Source organism: Podarcis erhardii, assembly GCF_964252035.2.
Source record: "Podarcis erhardii genome assembly, chromosome: 3".
NCBI lineage: Eukaryota > Metazoa > Chordata > Lepidosauria > Squamata > Lacertidae > Podarcis > Podarcis erhardii.
Window position 1 is genome coordinate 6,924,168 of NC_138507.1, and position 14,243 is coordinate 6,938,410.

A 14,243-nucleotide genomic window follows, 5' to 3' on the forward strand; every position below is an offset into this window, starting at 1 on the left:
CATAATTCAAAAGCATCAATTCTTCGGCGATCAGCCTTCTTTATGTTCCAGCTCTCACTTCCATACATCACTACTGGGAAAACCATAGCTTTTACTATACAGACCTTTGTTGGCAAGGTGATGCCTCTGCTTTTTAAGATGCTGTCTAGGTTTGTCATTGCTTTTCTCCCAAGAAGCAGGCATCTTTTAATTTCGTGACTGCTGTCACCATCTGCAGTGATCATGGAGCCCAAGAAAGTAAAATCTCTCACTGCCTCCATTTCTTTCTTTAGCTAGAATTACTAAAAATTCAGGGCACAGTTCAGCTTGAATAGACTTATGCTTGCATTAAAATGGGAGTGAGATTTTATTCTATCTAAACTTTTCCCCAATGGTTTATTTATTTATTTGAGAGAATAATCCAGAAGTAGCATACTCTCCAAGTGTCCCAGTTTTCCAGGGACAGTCCTGGAATTACGAAAGCCACACCAGCTCCTGATTTGATCCCAGAATGTCCCTATTTCCCTTGCTAGTGCGGCCAAACTCCAAGAGCAGAAGGAACTGGCGCTTGTCCCGAGCAGTGGTGGCGGCAGCGAGGCAGCATCCCCTTGTCTCCTCATGGCCTCTCCTTTGTAGCTGCTGCTCGTAGCAGCTGAAGGAGAGCAGGCAAGGAGGAGGAGAGGTTGCCACCACCGTGGCTTAGCTCCCCGTGATGTGCCAGCTGTGAGCGGCAGGCAGGGGGACAGGGCCACCCTGGGTGGGAAGGAAGGGGAAGCGGAGAGGAGCGCAAGGTGTCTCGATTATTATTTTTAAAATGTTTTGTGCATCTGCGTCTAGTCTTGCCCCTTTCTAGAATATATTTATTGTTGTGTGTGTGTGTTGGGGTGTGTGTGTTATTGCTGTTGTTGCAGTTATTTTTATATCTTGTTTTATATATCCCAGTACATTTCTGAGCACAGTTCAAAGTGTTGGTGCTGACCTTTAAAGCCCTAAACAGCCTCAGTCCAGTATACCTGAAGGAGCGTCTCCACCCTCATCGTTCAGCCCAGACACTGAGGTCCAGCGCAGAGGGCCTTCTGGCGGTTCCCGCATTGCAAGAAGTGAGGTTACAGGGAACCAGGCAGAGGGCCTTCTCGGTAGTGGCGCCTGCCCTGTGGAACATCCTCCCACCAGATGTCAAAGAGAAGAACAACTACCAGACTTCTAGAAGACATCTGAAGGCAGCCCTGTTTAGGGAAGCTTTTAATGTTTAACAGACTATTGTATTTTAATACTTTGTTGGAAGCTGCCCAGAGTAGCTGGGGAAACCCTGCCAGATGGGTGGGGTATAAATAATTATTATTATTATTATTATTATTATTATTATTATTATTATTATTATGGCTTATGATTTATGTGGAGATTTTTTAATTTGGTTGTGTAATTTTTGATCTTTTGTTATGTTTGTAGTTATGTCATTGTTTTATATGTTGCATATGGAAAGGAGGCATACAAATAAATGATGGATTGATTATTTCCTATGGCCACTGGCTGAAAAATCATTTGAACCAAACTGAAATTGTAATAAACACAACCAAAAAACTGCTTTTCCAGGAGAAGAGGGTTTGAAACCAGAAATGTAACATATGCAGCTTTTACAATGGTGAATCAAATGTAAATATTTAATAGATGAATTATTGAGCCCTGCTGTGAGGATGTTTACAACACCTTGAATAGCTCTGATCACTATATGCTTTAAATGTTAATTCACAACCTGAATTTGTCACATATCTGCTGCATAAAGATGCCAGACCATTTACTCCCATAATATCTCCCCAGTGGCCTTCACCCTGCAGAAAATGGCCTGGAACATATATCTATGTGCTCAACTTGATGTCTCTTATAGGGTTGCCGTATTTCATACAGTGAAAATCCGAACAGAAAAGTTGTTGTGCTTTTTTGGGTGGACACTGCTGCTGGCTGCAGTATTCCGGATGTGTCCAAGAAATTCCAGATGTATGACCACCCTGTCTCTTATCTTGTCCTCTTTCATTAGGAAGAAAAATGCCCCCCATATAAATGTGCTTTTTCTTTCACTTGGAAATAATGGATTTTGTGGATTGTGGTTGTAATCTCTACTGGCTAAGAAAAGTTCATGCCCATTTTAGCACACCACTGAATTCACACAGGTTTTTTGAAACTTCTACAAAGTATGAATGAAAGAAAGAATGGGACGTGGGTGGTGCTGTGGTCTAAACCACTGAGACTTGGGCTTGCTGATCAAAAGGTCGGCGGTTCGAATCCCCGCGATGAGGTGAGCTCCCGTTGCTCGGTCCCAGCTCCTGCCAACCTAGCAGTTCAAAAGCACCCAAAAAAGTGCAAGTAGATTAATAGGTACTGCTCCGGCGGGAAGGTAACAGTGTTTCCATGCGCTGCTCTGGTGTTGGTGTTCTGTTGCGCCAGAAGCGGCTTAGTCATGCTGGCCACATGACCTGGAAAAACCGTCTGCTTAAGCGGACAAACACCGGCTCCCTCGGCCTGTAAAGCGAGATGAGCGCCGCAACCCCAGAGTGGTTCGCGACTGGTCTTAACTGTCAGGGGTCTCTTTACCTTTACATAGTTTGAACTGGAGCAGAATAATCAGTGACCAGGCCTAGACTTGTGTCTGTGACGTTAACATATGAGAGTGCTGGAGGTGAAATAATTGAACAGGTTACCCAATCAGGAGCCGGGGGGTGGAGTCAGAGGGACTATAAAACCAGCTCTGGGAGGGGCGAAGGAGGAGTTCATTGGGAGTTGGGTGGTTGGTTGAGTGGGAGTGAATTGGGATAGAGTCTGGGGGTAGGTTGAGTTAGTGTAGCAAAATAAGCTGAATCAGGAACAGTTAGGAGCTAGGAAGACAAGTAAATATCTGAGAGGTGGTTTAGTGAGTGAGAGCAGGTAGCGGAAGTTACAGGTCTGGATAGGCACCCCATGAATGTAATTGACTGAGACCGTTTATGAAACCACACGCTTGTTAAACTGCAATAAATAAACAGAAGTTTATGTTCCAATTTAACCCTGACTGGACTCAGTATTGTACCAGGTAGGGCCTGGGTGGTGGCAGTGAGAAATAAAGTGGTGGCACAGGGATCAATAGACGGTGAAACGTCCGGGGACCCTGTGTGTGTCCACCTAAAGTTGTTCTCTCTCTCTCTCTCTCTCTCTCTCTCTCTCTCTCTCTCTCTCTCGGCATATGCCATGAGTTGATGCTCTAATAGCAGTAAGAGAGATTTCCAGATGAAGCACTACTTAGAGCTGCTTCTGGTGTCATAAAGGAGGAGCGCTAAGTAGGAAACACCATGAGCATGGCACGTACTTAGTCTCATATGACATTGTGCATTTTTGTTTCATTGTGATCATGTGCTAGGAAACTCCCGGCCAACTGCAGTTTCCCAGCACAGTGAAGCATATGCATGTTTCAATTGCCACACATGATTATTCCGTTTCCACTCTCCCCTGACCACCCCAACCCCCAGCAAGTAGTGATATTCATGTAGATAACTTGTCACATTTGTAGTGGCCCTTAGGATAGAAGCAACCAAGCAAATCTGTTTGATCAGACCTTTCCCACTCATTATGTCGACTGCTATCTGCATTAAAGCTTTTAACCATTACGTATACCACAGAGCTAAAGTTATTGTTAACTTAGGTGATGGATTACAATTGAGAATGTTAATGTTACCTAAAGGAACACTTTTAATGTATGTTGCTGTAAAATAAACAAGGTCATCAAAATTAAATGGGATGTCAATGGTCTACGAAGATCACAAAGTAAACAAAAGTTCTTAAAATAAGCATGAAACCTGAATACCCCTGAGATTGTCGTGTATCAAAGACATTTGTTTATATGAAGTAAAGAGAAAATTACTTACTGGTAATGTTGTTTGTCATAAGTCTACATCTAGGCCCATCAGACTGCAAAAATCCATCATGATGAACAATGCTGTGTCTACTTCTAAGAGGAGGCAAGGAGAATGTGAAACTGACTCACTACATTCAATTTTTTAAAAATATAATATTATGGGCTTGTAGCTTATTCACTGGCAAGTCCAAACAATTGCCATTTAGTTCTACTGTAAAATAATCAATAATCCACTTTAATGTTTTCCAATAACACGTCAGATAAGTCCAAATGAGGCTCATTGGGCAAAAGCATATTGACAACAAGTTTGTCAGCTATAAACAAATTATTTCAAAGGCCATGCTGTCATTACATTTCTTTATTCTATTTTTTAAAATGTTTGCAGGGAGGCAGAAAGAAAAAGCCAATGGGTGCATTTTTTTAATAGGAAAAGATTCAGATATCGCTCCCAGAACATACCCAAAGGTTCACACATCTTGTACCAGATTTATTTGACTACTGGGTCTATGGGTACTAAGATAATGGGTGGCTATCTTCAACTGAGTTTTACGCAGAGTAGACCTGTTGAAATTAATGGGCCAACTTAATCATGCTAATTATTTTTAATAGGTCTACTCTGAGAAAAGTTAGTTGACTACTACCCAATGTATTTAAAGCATTTTCCCACTCCAGAACATGGTCTCCAAAACATGCCCTGAAGACGTCCAACTCCCATTAGCCAAAGCTGCCACAGGGATCATGGGCATTGCAGTGCAAAACATCTGGAGGGCACCAGGTTAGGGATGGCTTGTTTAGAATGTGTTTCTCAGGTACTGAAGAATGAGATAGGCCTACTGGAGTACGTGGACATGAACCAGAAGACTAATGTAAAGATTATAATTTTTGGTAACAACCTTCAAATAACCTTCAGAAGATGCCTCAGTGCCTGTGTTGGGACTCTGCCATCAAGGGCAACATTAGGCATGTACCTCCCAGAAAGGCTGCTTCACATCCCTTAATGTCAGCCATCCATGCATACCTTGGCAAGAAGTTTGTGGACTGACTGCACTAGTTGTTTCCTCTAGGAAAAATGAACATTTGGTTTCCTAACCCATATGTTTTGGGGGTGGGTTAGTATTATTTTTTAGCTTCCTACACTGAAACCCAAGGAAAACCCAAGATAACGCAGTACAGGATGAAGTAAAAGCTAGAATGTGAAATAGCTTAGTGCTTTTACTATTCCCGATTAAGTTATATCCAGTTAATGTGTGTGTTTTTCCTCCTGAAATTTTACACATGCATGGCTACATTCCAAAATATATCAATGAGAGTTCAGAACACAAATGCCAGTTTTCTCTTTTGTAAATCTGCTCCTTTTACATTGTGATATGTTCCATGTGGTCATTCATTATAATTGCAGCAGAAGTGGGATAAGTATGTTTTTTTGCACAAAACAAAACAAAAAAATGAGAGGGGCATGGGGAGGTCACCCATGGAGGTGATGAAATTGACCCATGGGAAGAAGGGGGTATTTAATCTCCCATTGCTGATAGGTTAAGTGTATCTTAGAGTTGGACAAGGAGCCAGCCATGAAGGGAGGTTTTCTGTTCAAGATAAATGAGTTCCCTTCCTTCATGAGGCCATTCCCTTGGCTACCTGATTTCTTTATGACATCCTGGCAGCCACTCCAGTTTGTCTCTCACTGTGAGACAGTCAGCACCACACTCCTAGCACTGCAGGAAAAATAAACTCATCCAAACCAAGTAAAACACTTGGAAAAACATTGTCATGAATTGTGGTTCACTTGAAAGTTATGCATAAAGGGTGTTTTTTTTTAATGTGGTAGGGAAGGCAAACCATGTGGAGACAGGCACTTCTTTATTCAAGTTCCTTTGAGCTTCTTCGAAGGATGCTGGCTTGGAAAAGGCACATGAATGCGGAGGTTGAAATGAAAGGGAACAAAATCAGTTGAGTGCAAGCTATGTTAATTTGACCACAGATCACTTGACCTTGTCCAGAGAAATGCTCAGACAGGACTGTGTGCACATGAGGTTCCCTCCAGAAATCAGATTCTCGGGGAGAAAGTGTGCAGGATGTGAAAATGTAACTGTCACTTTCTTTGGTTCCACTTTGGTAATCTTCATACGGCCAAAAATAACTCCACCCACTCAAGAGTAGAGCTGGGTTCTTCTTCAACATGCAGAGAGAATGGTGATGATGCCTCTGAGAAGTGGGAATACAGGTCCAGCCGCCTGGGCACCCTAAATTCTGGGACTTTGGTTTCCTCAGTGGGCAACTTATAATATGCGACTGGCAGTTTAGAGAAGAAACTGTGCTGGTAGTAGTGATGACGATAATCATTTTTCAAAGACACATCTAGGGACTTACAGAACAACCTAGGACAGGGAAGACTTAAGGCTTTGCATCTATGAGCTGTGTGTGAAATCTTCACAACCCACTGCCTGCACTCCAAATCAAACATTTTAGGATTGTTAAATGGATCCTGGGCCTGACCTAGCTGAGCCTACTGTTGTGCCCCTCATTGCACCATCTCATGACTAGTGCCCCAAACACCTTCTCTACGCTCTTCACGTTGCCTAGACCTGCCCACGCCTACTATATTCGGCTGTTGGACATGAATTGAGAAAGCTAGAGGCAGTGTTGAAATGAAGCTGGGAGCGATGCCAAGGCTCTGGAACTCCATCCTCAGGGAACTTGCCATCTCTTTCATGGTTTTGTGCCATGTGGCAAAGGGATTTCACTGCCAACCTTCCTCCTTGTCTTTTAGGGACATTTTAACAGTGAAGTTTGATCGGTTGGTGTTTCTATATTACCACTATTTTAAGTCGGGGTAGCCAACAGGATGCCCTCCAGAATTTTGGACCACAATTCCCTGTTTCTGGCTGAGGCTGATGGGAATTATAGTCTATCCCTATTGTCATAGAATCATAGAATTGAAGGAGGTTTTTCTTTTTCTTTATTGCTGTGAAATGTATGTTTCGTTCTGCTGCTTCTGAGCATCTAACTCTGCCTTCACTAATTTTCTTTATTTTCGTTTTCAAAAAGCATTTGACACCTACTGTTTTTAGACTATTAGCTACCTTGGCAAGCTATAAATGCTTTAAATAATATAAACAAAGTCTGTCTTAGCTCATCTTAAGGGTTTTGATGTATATGGCATCTGCTATGGGATAGCAAAATTTCCAGCAATACGTAATCCTAGTGCTTTACCATTGCTTTGGTTTGGTGTCCTGGCTCAGCTGAAGAAAAGGCAAGCCTCTTTACCAAATCTGGAAAGGCAACAGATTCTGGACTGAACACAGTTGCCAGATGCCCAGTCATGTTGCATCTCCTTCCTTTCTTAGCAGCTGGAAGAGAAGAAAACATGCACTGATGTCCTTCCCAAACCTGCAATACAGATATAAAAGGAAATAATGTGACAGATTAAATTTGATATAGGCAAACATAAAATGCTTCAAAGTTTTTGCTGTTTGCTGTCATTTGCTCACTTGTCCTGCAGACTTTATACTGGTGGTTGACTAAGGTTGCCCCCAAAGTTGTTGAGCTATTTAAAACACGAACGCCAAAAGAATGTGATTTTTCAATTGACAAAGCACTGCCTTCTGAACATACTTCCTGGATGTAACGCAGCCCTAGGTTTATAATGGTTCCTTTTACAGGTGTATTTCACTGGCTACGAAAGGGCCACAATCCCAAAAAACACAACTGCTCCAAAAAGTTTCAAAAATTGAAGAGCTGTCCAGACTAGTTACTGATAAAACAAGAAAAAGAAAGTCATGCCACAGAATGATGTCCTCTTTGGTTCTGGACCAAATGTGAAGACATATTTCCATAACAACTGTTTGTTTGTTTGTTTGTTTATTAATTAAGATGTTTGTTAACATTCACAACTGGTTAAAAAGATACCAAAGCATGAACATGAAAAGACTTTGCGCAACTACCCTGAGCTGATCCTTCTCCTTTCCTTCTTTCTTTCCTTCCTTCCTTCTTGCTCTCATAAAGTGTGTACCTGTTAAAGATTGCACTAAAATGGATAAAGCAAGAAATACACTTTGGTGAAATATGGAAAACACATGCATGACATACTCTGCAAAGATGAACCCTTCAACTGTTATGCAGTAGAGCTATTCATTGAATATGCAAATAAATAATAATAAATATGCAAAAAGTCTTAAATGAGCAACAAGAATATAAGTAAAAGAGGGCTCTGTTCTATGAGAGCGAGATTGAATATGACAGGAAATATTAAGCTGGAATGTATTTCTTTTCAGCTTTCTGTAGTAAAAAAAAATAAGGCAAAGAGAAGTTGTTCTAGAGGATTTCTTGACCACTCTTGGTTGCAATATGTTTTCTGTAGGGAAAATGTTGAGTTAGGAAATGTCATCTTAGCCACCAATGTGATACTATAACAAACTTTTCTTTCTTCTCGCATGCTGTCATCGAATCAGCTCTTGTTTCCAACAGTAAAGTTCCTTTCTCCATACCATTGGTGTGAATTTTCTTTTACAACAGAAGGACCCAGGTTATGCATGCAGCATGTGGGAACACGACAAATGTCATATGCTGCTGATTTAAGCCACAGATGACTGGAAGATACATGCAATTCTACTGGCAGCTGGATTAACCCTGATACAATCATCTTTCAGTGCATCAGAAGATCCTTTGGAAAATACATCAATGACCAAGAATTGTAAATCTCTCTAACTGATATTAAGAAGGCCTTTCTGGAGAGTGTAGGTTTTAATTTGGGCGCCATAGCTCAATATGCTTGTGTGTTATTCACATTATGTGCTGATGGTTTTTGCCAGTCATCTGTACAACTGCCTCTTCGACTTCTCTGGCATAGAGAGAGGGGTGGGGGTGGGGAATGGTTGTATTTCAGTAGCAGAAAAGTGATGTTGTGTTAATTAGTGATACCAGACTCAAAGGTGTTAAGAGGCAGAACTATAATCCTGGCTCTCATTAACTGTTTCATTCTGAATCTTTACATGAATTTGTATATTTAATCAAGAATCTAGCTATGTAATTGCTCCATAAAAATCCCTGTAAAACTATTCAAAGGGAATTTTTCTACACGGTGAATAAAACATTCAAACCCTTCAAGTGCTATGAACATTCTCCTATTAAACACACTCTGTATCCCCTGACTATTGAATATTGTTAGGAATGGTCTATTGTGGGGAAATCCTGCAAACCAAACCAATCAAGTCCCTGCTACATTTTAGCCATGCAGCCTGATCCTTTGCAGGTTTAAGTAGAATGGAGGCTTACTCCCAAGCAAGCCTGCACAGGAGTGCAGTCTCAATGCGATGCTAAAGCCGGAATCCTAAACCTGCTTACTACAGAGGAGATCCCATAAAACAGAGAGGGGCTGACTTCAGAGTACAACTTGCAGCTTTGGATATTATTTCTCCATGGCCACTGGTCCCATCACCTCCTGGCAAATAGAAGGCGGAGAAATGGAGGCAATGAGAGATTTTACTTTCTTGGGCTCCATGATCACTGTAGATGGTGACAGCAGCCAAGAAATTAAAAGATGCCTGCTTCTTGGGAGAAAAGCAATGACAAACCTAGACAGCATCTTAAAAAGCAGAGACATCACCTTGTCAACAAAGGTCCGTCTAGTTCAAGCTATGGTTTCCCCAGTAGTGATGTATGGAAGTGAGAGCTGTACCATAAAAAAGGCTGATGGCCGAAGAATTGATGCTTTTGAATTATGGTGCTGGAGGAGACTCTTGAGAGTCCCATGGTCTGCAAGAAGATCAAACCTCTCCATTCTGAAGGAAATCAGCCCTGAATGCTCACTGGAAGGGCAGATTGTGAAGCTGAGGCTCCAATACTTTGGCTACCTCATGAGAAGAGAAGACTCCCTGGAAAAGACCCTGATGTTGGGAAAGATGGAGGGCACAAGGAGAAGGGGGCGACAGAGGATGAGATGGTTGGATAGTGTTCTTGAAGCTACACACATGAGTCTGACCAAACTGTGGGAGGCAGTGGAAGACAGGAGTGCCTGGCGTGCTCTGGTCCATGGGGTCACGAAGAGTCGGACACGACTAAACGACTAAACAACAACAACAAGAGAGATCTGCAATGGGCAGAGATCCTGCACTAAATAACTCATGCTCATAATCTCTGATGATATCCCAGGCATTACCCAATAAATGCCCATTCAACAATCCTGTTCTCAGGTGGAGCCTCATCTGGTGAAGGTTGAGGGAAGACTGCGGTTGGTGGGACAGCTCTCCATTTGCTGTAATGGACCAGCCTCCTTACTTAGACAGCAATCCAACGGTCCCTGGAAAGGCGTCTCAGGGACCACCGGATTGCAGTCTAAGTAACAAAGTTACTTTGGCCTTTTTTCACCCCAACTTTTGAGCTTCTCTTTCTTTTCCTTGCCAGATTCCATTTCTTTCCACATATCACCCTCTTCCCCTCCATGATGACGTTGACCAGACATAATCCAGATGGCAGACAGCAGAGGAAAAACCCTCTCCATCACTTGACTTCATGCACCCATTTAAAGATAAAACACAGGAACAATCCAGCTAAAAATAATCATTCCTTGTTATTTTTTTCATTCTTCAGGGGAGAGAAAAAAGATAAGCCTGCAGTCCTCAACACTCTTACTCATTAGTTAAGAGAAACTCCCAATTAAGGCTGACATTCTACGCAGAGTTGCTCAGAGGTACATTCTAGTTAAATCAATGGGACTTATTTCCAAGTTAATAAGTTTAGAATCGGACTGTAAAAGAATTTAGAGTTGCAGCTGATATATTTCATGAACAGCAGAAATAAAATCAATGAAGAGTTTCTAGTTTCAATGTTCCTGTAAGCAACTTCAGGCCTTCTTAAAAATCAGGGCCATTTCTCTCATTACAGCAAAGCTGCTTGTGATTCACAAAAGTATAAATGAGTCAAAGGAATCTGATATTTAAATATATATGCAGCCAATAGATAAACAGTCCAAATCCATCTTGATTAATCTTTTATAAAGGCATACCTATCTAATTATTAACAATATCATCTATTTTTGTTTCCATTCTTTCCAACGGGTGCCATTGCTTAATAAGACAAAATGACAGCACACACATATAAGGAGATGCCATCAATAGGCTCAGGGATATCGGAGATTTGTAGAAGTGTGTGTGGGGGGGGGAATAGAACAAACCCTATGCGGGCACCTGAGTGTCAGTCACCCCCCATCCAAAAAAGAAAGGAAGGGGGGAGGGAAATCCAGGGAGAACTAAGCACATTTCCTGGGCATTGCATTCTGGGTGACTGTTGAGAGAATAAAATGGCACCCTTACCACTGTCCACAGAAAGTCAGAGATAACCATTATTAGAAAAAAGTAGCAAACATAACTTTCTATATGGAAAAAAGATACACACACAAACAGAAGGTCGGAGATAATGGGACACTGAACGGTGGGATTGGCAGCAGGAGAAGCTGTGTTCTCCCCCTTGCCAGGAATGATGGGCTGGCATAAGGGCTCAGCTACACTGACCACATTACTCACCCTGTTAAAATGACATGACTAAACTGTCCATTTTCATTTCTTGGAAGGGGAGGGGGAGTGCAGGAGCTCCATTCTGGAGCAGGCTCCCACTCTGGATTGGGGCCCACACCAGTTTCTGCAAATGCATGGTCCTAGGGCTAAACCACAGAGCCTAGGGCTTGCCGACCAGAAGGTTGGCGGTTCGAATCCCCGTGACGGGATGAACTCCTGTTGCTCGGTCCCAGCTCCTGCCAACCTAGCAGTTTGAAAGCACGTCAAAGTGCAAGTAGATAAATAGGTACCACTCCGGCGGGAAGGTAAACAGTGTTTCCATGCGCTGCTCTGGTTCGCCAGAAGCGGCTTAGTCATGCTGGCCACATGACCCAGAAGCTGTCTGCAGACAAACGCCAGCTTCCTTGGCCAGTAAACCGAGATGAGCGCTGCAACCCCAGAGTCGTCTGTGACTGGACCTAACGGTCAGGGGTCCCTTTACCTTTACCTAGGCCTAATAACACTTTAAGCAGACGGAGAGTTGAAAGGTTATCAGCACCCTGAATTGGGGCCAGAGGAGAATGACAGGTTGCCACAAAAGTGGAGGAATAAGTTCTCAGCTTCCAACATGCATCAGTGACAAACTCTTCCAGCTGAAGCTTCTGACTCCTTCTCAAGGACTCACCACACTTGAGCTGTGGTATCTAGAGTGCATTTTACTACAATATTAATTAACAAGATCCATTTTTATTATAGGAAATTGGGATCTTATTTGAACTTAAGCTGCTATAAAAGCAAAATTGGGTTTGGCTGCCCTGTCACATGATGGCTGTTCTTTATGTTCCCTATATAAGTCCCTCTGTAAATTGTCAGCCTACTATGGGTACGTTTGCTTTATTCTTGGTGGCAGTGGACTGTTGCTGTTCAAATTTCAATAGTTTTTGACAGCAAGATTATGCGTCCTAACAAAGGGGTGTAGTGGGGAATAGCCTCTATATCTGTCATCTTTGCAACTAAGAAAAAATGAAGCCCAGATTTTTGGGTTACTTGTGGGGTGAAGGGCGACGATGACTGTTTCAGTGCACTTAAGCAATACATTTAAATGTGTGATTTATGCAGTCTGACATTGACTTTAATTTAGCTCATGTTACAAGTCAAGTAATTCGGTCCTTAATGAAGTGTGTTTCGCATGACATACTGAACATGTGATCTGACAATCGCTGCTTTTAAACAGGCCTAAGTTACATTTTCTTTTTGTCATTGAAAGTGGCCTGTCAGTTCATAAACTTGAAACAAAGCCTGCTGACCTGTCATTTTCCCTGAACTGTGTTATTGAAGTCTATGGAAGGCATATATTACAATACGCTCTTGTTGTAATCGGATGAGAGACAAGGAAAAAGTGCACACTGGTTGCACTGTTATACAGAACACTTCAGAATTGTGTAGGCAAGTCCTACCCCCCCCCAATTTTTGAAAGCAAGTTAGTGGGGGGACAGGACAAAAGAGATTTCTTTAAAAACAAACAAACCCCGAAACACCCCCCCAACAGAAGGAAAGTACTCGTCTGCTCAAAGAGAGGCTGACCACGAGTATCCAGCAATTGAGACACACCTAAGGCAAGAGTTTTCTTGGGAGAAAAGCAATGACAAACCTAGACAGCATCTTAAAAAGCAGAGACATCACCTTGCCAACAAAGGTCCGTATAGTTAAAGCTATGGTTTTCCCAGTAGTGATGTACGGAAGTGAGAGCTGGACCATAAAGAAGGCTGATCGCCGAAGAATTGATGCTTTTCAAATATGGTGCTGGAGGAGACTCTTGAGAGTCCCATGGACTGCAAGAAGACCAAACCTCTCTATTCTGAAGGAAATCAGCCCTGAGTGCTCACTGGAAGGACAGATCCTGAAGCTGAGGCTCCAATACTTTGGCCACCTCATGAGAAGAGAAGACTCCCTGGAAAAGACCCTGATGTTGGGAAAGATGGAGGGCACAAGGAGAAGGGGATGGCAGAGGACGAGATGGTTGGATAGTGTTCTCGAAGCTACCAGCAGGAGTTTGACCAAACTGCAGGAGGCAGTGGAATACAAGAGTGACTGGTGTGCTCTGGTCCATGGGGCCACGAAGAGTCGGACACGACTAAACGACTAAACAACAACAACAAGGTTACAATAGCTATTTATTCAGTATCTCTACATCATGTGCTGGGCCAGCCAACAGGAGGCCAGGGGCAAAATAAAAGAGGGCTCCTGCACCTTTAATAGTTGTGCAGAAGATTGGGTTTCACCAGGTGTAGCTTGCAGGACAAGCGTGAGCATCTGATCAGTCTAGCTGGCAATGGAGGGAAGGGAGGAGGGGAGTACGAAACATACACTGATTTTTTTTATTCTACATAACCTTGAAGGCATGGGAAGGAGCCCTATCCTTTGGGAACTTCAGCAGTCAGGTTGTCAACAGGGCAAGACAGTTTGAGCCTATAACCCCAATCCTGGCCCAACTGCACAGGAAGCCATCTAGCTTCTGGGCCCAATTCAAAGTGCTGGTTTTAAGCCATAAAGCTAGAGTTGCCATTCGTCCGGACATATCCAGAATACTGCAGTTGGCAGCAGTGTCAAGGCAGAAATCGGTAAAAAATGTCTGCGGAAATCTGGACATATGGCAGCCCATGTCAGAAGTGCTGTTTTCCCGTAAAAATAGCTCAAGAAATTTGGGCAAAAGTAAAAACAGCCTGGATTTTCACTGTTTGAAATACAGCAACCCTACATAATGCCTTAAACCTACCCAGACCCTGTGATCATCATCTGAGGCCCTTCTTCATGTGCCTTCTCCGTGAGAGGTCTGGATGGTGGCACCACATGAACAGGGCCTTTTCTGCAGTGGCTCCCAATTTGTTGAATGT

At 42.7% G+C, this 14,243-nt stretch overlaps 2 long non-coding RNA genes across 2 annotated transcripts in view; one reads left to right on the forward strand and one right to left on the reverse strand.

The window, feature by feature from the left end:
• Positions 1–14,243, forward strand: part of LOC309338499 — a 92,094-nt gene that overhangs the window by 44,672 nt on the left and 33,179 nt on the right. The window lies entirely within an intron of this gene.
• On the reverse strand, positions 1,908–7,202 carry LOC309338512. The gene is made up of 3 exons (XR_014154954.1): positions 7,127–7,202; positions 3,873–3,955; positions 1,908–2,611 (listed from the first exon to the last, which is right to left on the reverse strand). It is a non-coding gene; the product is annotated as an uncharacterized lncRNA (long non-coding RNA).